The sequence below is a fragment of the Ambystoma mexicanum genome, chromosome 4p (assembly GCF_040938575.1).
Source record: "Ambystoma mexicanum isolate Mex_15411 chromosome 4p, UKY_AmexF1_1, whole genome shotgun sequence".
Classification (NCBI taxonomy): domain Eukaryota; kingdom Metazoa; phylum Chordata; class Amphibia; order Caudata; family Ambystomatidae; genus Ambystoma; species Ambystoma mexicanum.
Window position 1 is genome coordinate 114,856,745 of NC_090927.1, and position 10,615 is coordinate 114,867,359.

The window sequence follows — 10,615 nt, forward strand, 5'->3', positions numbered from 1 at the left end:
CTGGGTTCAAGACTGTAGGCTGGAGGGGTTGCGAGGCTCTTCTTACTCCATGATGGACCCTGCCAACACGCCCCAAATCCCCATGTCAGAGGGGCCTCTCCCACACCACCTCTTCACCTGCTTGGCCTTAAGGCGTGGTCCTTCAGGCCGCCTCCCATATCCTTAATATTTGGCATGCTCTCGTTATGGGAAGGGGATTTAAATAGGAAGTTCCTGGTTCAGGGGAGTAGCAATTGTTCCCAACAAGGCCCTTCATTTTCAGCGTTTTTGTGATAAGAACTGTGATAGGTGAAGCTTTCTTATGAAAGCCTGCACAAATCTTCAGTTGGCTTCCCAATGAAAAAGTGCCTTGCCCTTTTACAAGTTCTTCACATGAGACATGCAGCCTACCTGTGCCAAACCATGACTACAAGCAGGAGACCGTGTCAACCTCTTGCTGTGCATCTCGAAGTCTTGAAATGCTGTTATTGTCTCGTGCTGCTTTGCATTGTTTGAGTTGTAGTCTTTCATCCAGCATCGGGGAAATAAAGCGACCATCATACCCCATTAAGGATTTAGATATTTCCATTAAGGATTTATATATTTGTTTTATCATGTTTTGCCTACTTTTCAAGTCATCGCTGCAAAAAATTGTATTCTTGAAAGCCAAACAAAACATATGATTGCCAACTAAAGACAGGAACATGTATAGTCAAGTGCCTAAATTGCAGACTGGTCTCAAATCCTGGCTTCACCACTTACCTGCAGCGTGTGATCCTGGGCAAACCATATTGCCTCACTGTGCTTTATCTGTCAAAATTAGAAGTCCCTAAAACTGATTCAGTTCATACTATACACTATTCAGGAAAAGCCTCACTCATGGTATTATCATTACACACTATTATTGCCATTATTATTAATTATTATTGTTATTATTATTATTATTAAGTGGCTATTCAACAGAATGTCAAGAACCATTACTAACAAGGTCTACAAATGAATAATAAAACACCGTACAAGCTATCTCAACTGACACCAGCAAAAAATCAGGGAAAAACATCATAAGATTGGCACCCCCACATGGTAACATCAACCAGACGAGACTTCAGAGCAACGCTGCTCTGATTGCACTTCCCCCTTCCCTCTACCTGACACTTCCCCCTCTCTCTTCCCCCTGCACTTAGTGTTTTCGCACTTGTACGATCTGAATGGCACAAGGCCTAGTAAGATCGTTTGTCTTGTCCCCCTTGGTGGTCGGTCCCGTGTCTTGTTACGCCTAGAAACAACCTGTGTACAGGCACATTATAAATCACTTATCATATCTAGCGCTGACGATTGGGCCGGCTCTCACCAGATGTGTAGCCGGATGTTGGGATCTGACCAGAGTCAGTGCTGAAAAAAAAAAGAGAAAGTGCCCGCTAGCAAACTGTAACTTCCTCTGGTGACCCAGTGGAAGGGGTCACCAGAGGAAGTTACAGTCCTCAGCCACAACCCAGATTATTTATGTATGCAATGTTTGTCGGATGGCTATATCCAACAAACATTGCATAAATAAATAAATATACAGGTATCCGCCAAATATTGCATGAATAAATAGCCCTATTAACATTGAAACTATCACACAAGATGCAGCCACTCAACTGCTTTCAGATGGGATCTGCAGGAGCTTTGCTGGGCGGGGTTCAAGTAAAGGAAAACGTTGCTTATGGCAAACAGAAAACACCCTGTTTGAATAGTACACAAGGGGGAGTTTTTTAAAAAATAAAATGGAATGCAAATTGTGCATTTTAAAGAATATTTACTCAATAAAACTGCCGTTTTAAACTATTATTTTGGACATTTCCTTTGATCGGAGGTCAACTGCCAGCTCCGCCCCCCTAAACCCCACCTCCTCGGGCAGCGCCCCCCAAACACCGCCCCCACCCTGGCCTTTGTGGGATCACTTACCAATTGTTTTCCATTTCCACCACTGATCATATCATATCATACTTCCAACAAGTTTATATGGGAATAGCACAAACCAAAACTCATTTTGGGACGACACAGCCTGTCAACTCGCGCCACTCAGCATCCGCAAACATCAAGATCAAAGTAATTCTAAAAGACGTGTGACGTCATTTTCTCTGATGCCATAGTGATGTCAATGCATATTCAAATTAGGGGGATTGCAAGCATATGCCCGTAGAGCATGGTGGAAAGGTTGAGGGGCAAGGGGGTCAGCCGCAAAGGGGACTTTTTGCATTTCACTCCATTTCCACTCTTTCTTTCCTGACTTTCTCTTTCTTTCTGAATTTATTTTCCAGCCAGCCCACCTGCCAGCTCTCCATTTTTCTTTGACTCTTCCATCTGCCTCCCATCCCCTTCTCCACCCCCTCTCCCCCGCAACACACCTCCACGGTTTTGCTGCTGTCTCCCTCTCTTAAGTGTTGCTTCTGCCCCCGCAATCTCCCAGTTCACCGTCCCTGGCTGTTTTAAACCAGAGACCACTTACTCAAACTCAATTAGATAGCTCAGCATGGCCATGTACCTGCAGAAGACTGGCAGAGTGGAATGGAAGTGAGAGAAATAAGGAGAGGAGAGGAAGAAAAGTAAGAGAGGGAGCAAGGTTGGTGAAGCTATGGAGAGAAAGAGGAAGGGGGAGAAAGGCAGGGAGTGGGCAAGAGCTCGAAATGTGGAGAGTAGAGGAAGGAGGCCAAGGAGGGGAAGGGAGAGTGGGGAACTAGATTTGGGAAGGGGCGAACAAGGAATTACGAATGAGGCAGGGATCGGGAAGTAATGTGTGGAGAGAGAGAAGGAGAGATGAGAGGGAGGGAGACAGAGAGTGTGAGTTGGAGAGAGGGAATGGATGCAAAATGAAGCATCTGAAGGATGGAAAGGAAAGAAGAGGGAGTGACAGATGGGAAAAGATAGGAGAGTGGGTAGAGGGTAGCAGTGGGAGGATGGAGGGATATCGAAGGAGGGCTGAGATTGGGGCGTGGGAAGGGAATGTGAGTGCTGAGTGGCAATTACAGGGATTGTGTATATAAGTGAAGTGGGCCTTCATGGTGCAGGAACTCCGCCCTCAGACATTTACACACGGACACAAACCCTGAGAAACAAAGGTGTGAAACAGAAAAGTAATGAGTACCCCCTGCAGAGGCCGCAAGGATTCAGGAAGGGGTTTGCCATCCTCCAAAACAGTGCAGCAGAACCAAAAGCTCTCTGAAGCGCCACGCTTCCGTGGGGACCCCATTTTAACAGGGCTGAGAAAACACCAACCAATCATTATGATGTTCACCCCACCCGATGTGCACAGAATTTTTGTAAGTTTCCCAAGGACAGCGTCAGGGCCTGTCAAACATTTTTGTTGAAATGATCCCTGAGCATCAGATGGGCCTCGTGCTGGTCGTTTTTTGACACGGCAACGTGCCTCTTTAATTTGGGAAATGACATGTGTGCTTTGAAGCGCACACGTTACAGGTTGCGTTTGCTGGCGCCTTCGGCCATCACCTCTCTCAGGCCTCTTGCAGTATCCAACAACCTTCTTATCAACTCACTGCATTTTTACTTCAGTGTCCTGTTCATTAGCACCCCAAATGTCAAAAAGCTATTAGGAGCTTTTCAGTGGCCATTTAGTGTTTCAGCTCCTTGCTGTCTGCCTTTCCATGATAACCTGTAGCTATTAACCCGTTTGCTGCCTTCTTTTGACGCCATTATAATTTAAGCACCCCACAGGTGCTTTGGGCTGTGCTTTCCTAGCTGTAGGTAAAGAGTCTCCAAAACATCTTTGTGAAACGACACATTTTGAGACGGCCCTGTAGTTACATGTTGCTTTGTATTCACTTCTCCTACCTCTCATGACCTGACACCCCATGTCAGCTGGTTTTATTCTGATTCATGCAGGTATTGAGGAAAGCTCCGGAATGGTTCCATGTGTTGCACAAGTCTCTGTTCTCGGCGTGCAGGCCTGTGCTTTATATCAAATCACAGCCCTTTAGTGCCGACCAGAACCTCATTGTTTGCTGTCTCAGCGGAGAGGCCGTGGCTTGAATGGGCATGCATTAGGGCCTGCCCCACTCCACTCCCCTGGGCAGATTTTGGGTCGCCAGCATTTCTTGATTTAGAATTTCATTCTGATATACTGCACCTTTTGGACGTGGTCACCATTACGGATGAATTTATCCGGCGGCCGGTGTACGTGAGAACACAGGTGCATGGAACGGTTCCCTGTAATAACGCTCATTTCAATGAACGGTGTTTTACATTCAGAATGGAGTGTTTGTACTCGTGTCCTGAATGACACGCACAGCTGTGCTATGCTGACGTCCTGTACACACCTTACACCACAATCCAATGTTTTAACCAAAGATTTTAAGGTGTTGTGCAAACTTGTTTTTGCAAATCGTCCTAACCTTTGCAGTATTAGGGTTAAGTGTTCGGTAAGTGCAAAATAACAAAAACTCTCGCACCCGCCTAATGAAAATCAAAAGTGGGCCCCCGTGGTGAGGGGGCTGGTATTAGTCATGGACTGGCTTTCTGTGCTCCACTTTAACCCTTCTTTGAAATGCCATTGTGTTTGTAGACCTTGTCCCTGAAGACCCGATGTCAATAAGGCAGCCTCGCGCTGTGTGATGTGGTGTACGTCTGTTTTTCAGGGAGGTGGCGTGGAGGCAGTGTTCGAAGTGGGCGGCAGCAGAGGGGAGCGGTGCTCGTCTACTTAAAAAAAAAAGTTTTTACTGTTCTTATACTTTTATTTTAAAAAGAAACCATTCCGGAATAGTTTTAAAGTAAAAGTGTAGGAAGAAGTTGAAACTTGACTTCAGTGCACTGCACTGAACAGTCCCTTAAAGAGCAGGTGTGTTTGGGGGTTTGGTCTGCGTGTGGGAGGGGCGTGGTGATGGGGTTTGTGGCGAGCGGGGGTGCGCCAGCAGGGAGCCCTTATTTCATTTCCATGGCTGAAGGAGTGGCGAAGGAAGCAGAGCGGTGTGGGGGTGGAGGATGTGGAGGGTCTTAAGGGTGGGTGGGAGGCGAGTATAGGAGGCCGGATTGGCGTAGGCTGACCAGATATCCCGGTTTTGTCGGGATTGTCTGGGTATTTTCAGCTCCATCCCGGGGTCCCGAGACTTTTTAAAGTTTAAAAACCACTTCCGGGATTTGGGGATCGGGTGGATACCATCCCGGTTTTTGTCCGGATATCATGATTTTTCCACCAGTTTGCCAAAAAAACGGGTTGGTATCCAACCGGTCCCCAAATCCAAGACAGGTTTTTAAACTTAAAATCATCCCGGGTCCACCCGGGCGCTGCAACAGGACACGGGACAGACCACCCACATAGAAGTAGGACTATAGTTTCACAGCTGAAGCTGTAGTCCTACTTCTATATCAGTGGCCTGTCCCGGTTTTGTTGTTTTCGAAATCTGGTCACCCTAGCCTGGCAGCACTGGTTACAGCATGTGTGATAGGATATGATAGTTTATTTATATAGCGCCTAAATGTGGGTGCCAAGCAAGCAGGTTGCTAGGAACCCGGGCTTGGATCGTTAGGAGCAGCTTGATTGGCTGACGCACCCTACGCGGGTGCTAATTGAACGTACTATACCACATGACCCGGTTATGGTGTGATATAGACACTCTGATTCATTATACGTAGACATGGTATTACTGCATCATTCTTTTTACTTATTTATTTTACTGTATGTTTATCGGAATGTATGACATGGTATTGATCTGTGCAAATTGATTAATGTGTGTGTGTATAAAAGCCACTTTTGTCTGCTTTATACTTTTAAAGAAATCACCAAGTTTGTCAAAATCTCGTGGTTTCCATACACACACACACACTCACAAACATTGAAGAGAATTTCATACTTTCGTTATAATGCATCCAGTTTGCCATGTTGCCTTGTAATCATTTTGTAGATAGACATTATCTGCTGTGCCCCTTGGCCCTTCAAGTCTGAATTATACTTATTTTATTCAATACGTTTCAATAAAGAATGTCTGTATATTTGTCATGTGGTTTAGCGCTTTTTATGTTGCTTTATTGAACGCAGAATACGTGTTTGGTTTTTGAAAGCCAACTATGAAGAAAGCATTGCACACTGATGCCAAATTACAGGCAGGATTAGGGTTAGATTTAGAGTAGCGCTTTAGTTGCAAAATGTGACAACCGGAAACATGATCCCTGGCCAAGCTACTTGATCAAAGTATGTGATCTGGGGCATATCACTTTACGTTTTTGCACTTTATTTCCATTATGTAATTTTGCTCAGTGTGCACTATACCAGTAGGTTTATTCCTGCATCGTGTAAAAGCCTGTAGTGTTGCTCCATGCAGGATAATAATGCTCATTTATATAGTGAAGGTACCAGGAGTTCACATGGGTGTGAAATACATGATACTACAATGTTAGGGAAGGCTTGGGGAGGCCCATACAGCATTCTGGGTAGGGGGCATGAAAGGATGGGGTTAGGAGTGTTGCAAACCTCCCCCCCTCCCTTATCCCCGCCCCAAAATAAAAAAAACAAGACCCAGCGAGAGATGGAAGTCTGCCCTCCTCTGCAAGGCCATTGGGCCTCATTACGACCCAGGCGGTAATCTGCCGACATTACCGCCATGGCGTAGTGAGCGTTTACGCCGTGGGCCGATGGCGCAAAGAGCGCCACATTACGACCCATCGCGCACGAGCATTACGCCATGGCGGTAATGTAAATAACGCCATGGCGGAAAGGGCCCCTACCGGCATCGTAGGGCGAGCAAGGTGCACTTCCGCCACCGTAAGTAGCGGCCACCGTAATTAGCGGTGGCCGCAATTAGCGGTTACCGTAAAAAGCAGAACCGGAAATAGCGTCATCGCGGCGGAACGGGAAACAGCACGTTGGCCATCTTTAAAAACACAATCCATTGCCATCCTTCCGAACAACACCAGATCCAACCCTGACACCTGTCCCAACCCATCACCCACCCATTCAACCACCCAAAAATGCCTAAAGTTGTTAAGAAGGCATGTGACCGCCTGCGCCAGGAAAGATTTACCCGGGAGGAACTCTGCATGCTTGCGGAGACCCTGCAAGACAATGCAGCTGTCGTTTTCTCGCCGGAAATGACCAGGCCGGCGATAGCAAAAAAGAAGGCCATATGGGCCCTGGTGGCCGAGTGCGTCAGCGCGGTGGGGACCGTACCCCGCACCCCACAGCAGTGGAGGAAGCATTGGGATGACCTTCGCATACGGGTCAGAGCCGTCAATCTTGCCCTGGGTACGGTGGAGGTTCGGAATCTCCACTGAAACTCCAACCGTGGGAGGAAATATGTGCAACCACGATTGGCATGGAAGGCATTGAAGGCGTCGGAGGGATGGAAAGGGGAGTTCCGACATCAGGCGATGAAGGTAGGTGCCTCAAACAAGACATGCCATAGTCACTGCAGTCCATTCATGTGTAGCACAATGTTGCCCTAGAGTGTAAATGCAACACATTAGCTCGACACTGCCCATAGCCACATGCGAGCTCCACCCTGTATACACTGCTGGCACCCACATACCTCCATCCACATTCCACACAAAAAGGAGACAACCTGCATGGCCCTGCCTGAAATCTGCCTCATCTACTGACCAGAATCATGTCAATCATTGTCATTCCAAAGTCCGCAGACCTATCAATAACGCCCTCCCTCCTTTACTCCACCACAGGCACAGATTCACACCCCGAGGACCAGGACACCCCTGCGACGAAGAGAGCCAAGAAGGCCAATAATACCATCCCCGCACCCTCAACCTCAGCTGCAGTGAGGCAGACCCGACAACAAGCAGAATCCACTGCAAGCAAACCGGACGGCCCACTGGCAAGCACCCATGTAGGCAGCAGGCCAGCAGCAGCAGCTCCACCTGTACCAACATTGCCTGCCACAGAAGGCACCGGGTCTGCGGCCAGCAGCAACATGGGTGAAACAGCTGCAATTGCCGCATGTTCAGACTCTGACATTGAGGAGCACGAAGTCAGAAGCCCCACTGACCTTCTACATTCCCCCTGTTTGTCAAATGCCAGCCCCCATGAGGATCACACACAGGGGCACACAGAGGAAGAGGAGTGGCCTTCTACCCCATGCCCAGTTCTCAGTCCACAGGAGGGGAGCAGCCCCTCCATCACACCACCAGCACTGGGCATGGCCCAGCAGGGGCAGCAGTCCCTCTAGGACATCATACAACGGCAGCAACATCTGTCCACGATGCTTACTGAGCATGCTGCGGAATGTGTGGGGGCTACGGCAACCATTGAACAGGCCACGGAGACCCTAAGGGCCGAAATTGCGCAGAGCACTGCCACCCTGAGGGATGCTATGCAGGCCATGTCTAGGGACATTTGTGGTGAACTTGCCGGGTTGCGTTGTGCGCTCACTGAGCTCACCCACACCCTACAGGACGTGCATGCACGGGAGCAGGCAGGGACATCCTCTGCTGACAGTTCTGCACAGAGCAGCCCCGTCCGACGTTCCGGACGGAACCTGCGCTTCACAGCCAGGGGTGCCCCGGGGCCGGGAGAGGGGGCTTGTAACAGCCTGTGGCCACTGTCACAGGCATCTGTTGACACTTACATGGGGTGTGTTGGGGTGTGCAGGGGGGAGGGGGGAGGTGGGAGGGAGTGTGTTGGGGTGTGCAGGGGGGAGGTGGGAGGGGGTGTGTTGGGGTGTGCAGGGGGGAGGTGGGAGGGGGTGTGTCATGACGTTTTATGATTGAAATACACTTTTTCCTTTTCCTTTCCTTTTCCGAAATGAAATGTGTGGACATTTTCATTGCATATGTGTGCTTTATTGGTGTACAGTCCACAGTGTGCATGTCCCAGAGACACAGAGTGCCCCAAGTGCAGCTTCCATGTGATACACACCAGCCGTGTGTGCTAGAAGCAGTGGTCGATGATATTTTGACGCATTTCACGCCCCTCTGTGCATCGCCTCCTCCATGGGGTGCCGCCCCATCTGCACCCTCCTCATCCTCATCGTCAGGTGGTTGCAGTTCTGCGTCAGGGGGCAGGGGCACATTCCGTCTGACGCACATATTGTGTAGCATGACACATGCCATGACGATCTTTGCCACCTTCTCATGGCGGTACAGGAGTGCCCCACCAGACCTGCTGAGGCATCGGAACCGTGCCTTCAATAGGCCGAATGTCTGCTCTATGACCACACGGGTACGTGTATGTGCACGATTGAAGTCCTCCTCGTGCTGGTTCTGCGGGTTCCGAACTGGTGTAAGGAGCCACCTCTTCAGGGGATAGCCTGCATCACCTGTATGTAGGCGAGAATGTATGTGTCAGTCATGACGTCTGATGAAGAACATGATGTGCCACCATGGCTTGCATCCAACTGTTACTTTGGCTCACTTCTACATGCACTAATTGATTCACACAATGCAACCAGTATATGCTCATGGCTCCCATGGCCTGTTTTGCATGCCAACACCCAATGTATGCAGAGGGTGGAGTGCATTGTGAGTGCCCATCCACTATGTCCGTTCATGCCGTTTGGTTAGTTGGCCTGGCACATGTCCTGTGATGGCAATGCGCACATCATTGCAACATTGCTGTGGCCCTCATCATGACCCCAGTGAGCAATGCTGATGTAGACAGGGACATTTCGGGGGCCCTGCTGTCTGTGTAATGGTGTGTTGATGTTTCTGTCCGTCATGTGCCTCCTTCGTGGGCAGTTATGGGGGACAGGCCTATCGGTTGATGGTGTTTGGTGACGTGCATGTAGGTCCTTTTCATTGTTGACAATGTGGTCTGAATTGGTAGAATGCACTTGCAGATGGTTGTGTCATGGTTGGGACACAACCTCATTCACATGGTAGGGCTGCATACATTGGGTATTGGCTTTACTGGTGTTGGGTGGAGTTTGGGTTGCTTTAGGGTATCATCTGTCTCCGTTCTCTCTGCTACTCACAGCCAATTGGAGTATGCATCATTCCCCCCCTTTCAGCCAGGTGGAGTATGCATCATTCCCCCCCTTTCAGCCAGGTGGAGTATGCATCATTCCCCCCCCTTTCAGCCAGGTGGAGTATGCATCATTCCCCCCCGCCCTTTAAGCCAGGTGGAGTGTGCATCATTCCCCCGCCCCTTTCAGCCAGGTGGAGTATGCATCATTCCCCCCCGCCCTTTCAGCCAGGTGGAGTATGCATCATTCCCCCGCCCCTTTCAGCCAGGTGGAGTATGCATCATTCCCCCCCCTTTCAGCCAGGTGGAGTATGCATCATTCCCCCCCTTTCAGCCAGGTGGCGTATGCATCATTCCCCCCCCTTTCAGCCAGGTGGAGTATGCATCATTCCCCCCCTTTCAGCCAGGTGGAGTATGCATCACCCCCCCTCTCAGCCAGGTGGAGTATGCATCATTCCCCCCCTTTCAGCCAGGTGGAGTATGCATCATTCCCCCCCTTTCAGCCAGGTGGAGTATGCATCATTCCCCCCCCCCTTTCAGCCAGGTGGAGTATGCATCATCCCCCCCTTTCAGCCAGGTGGAGTATGCATTGGTACGTCATTCACCTACCCACTTCACATTTCCATGATCATGACATTGGACTCACCGAGTAGCCAGGATCTTGGCCCTGCATGTCGCTCCATGTAGCGTGGTATTGTGGAGTTCCTCAGGACCATAGAATCATGGGTTGTTCCG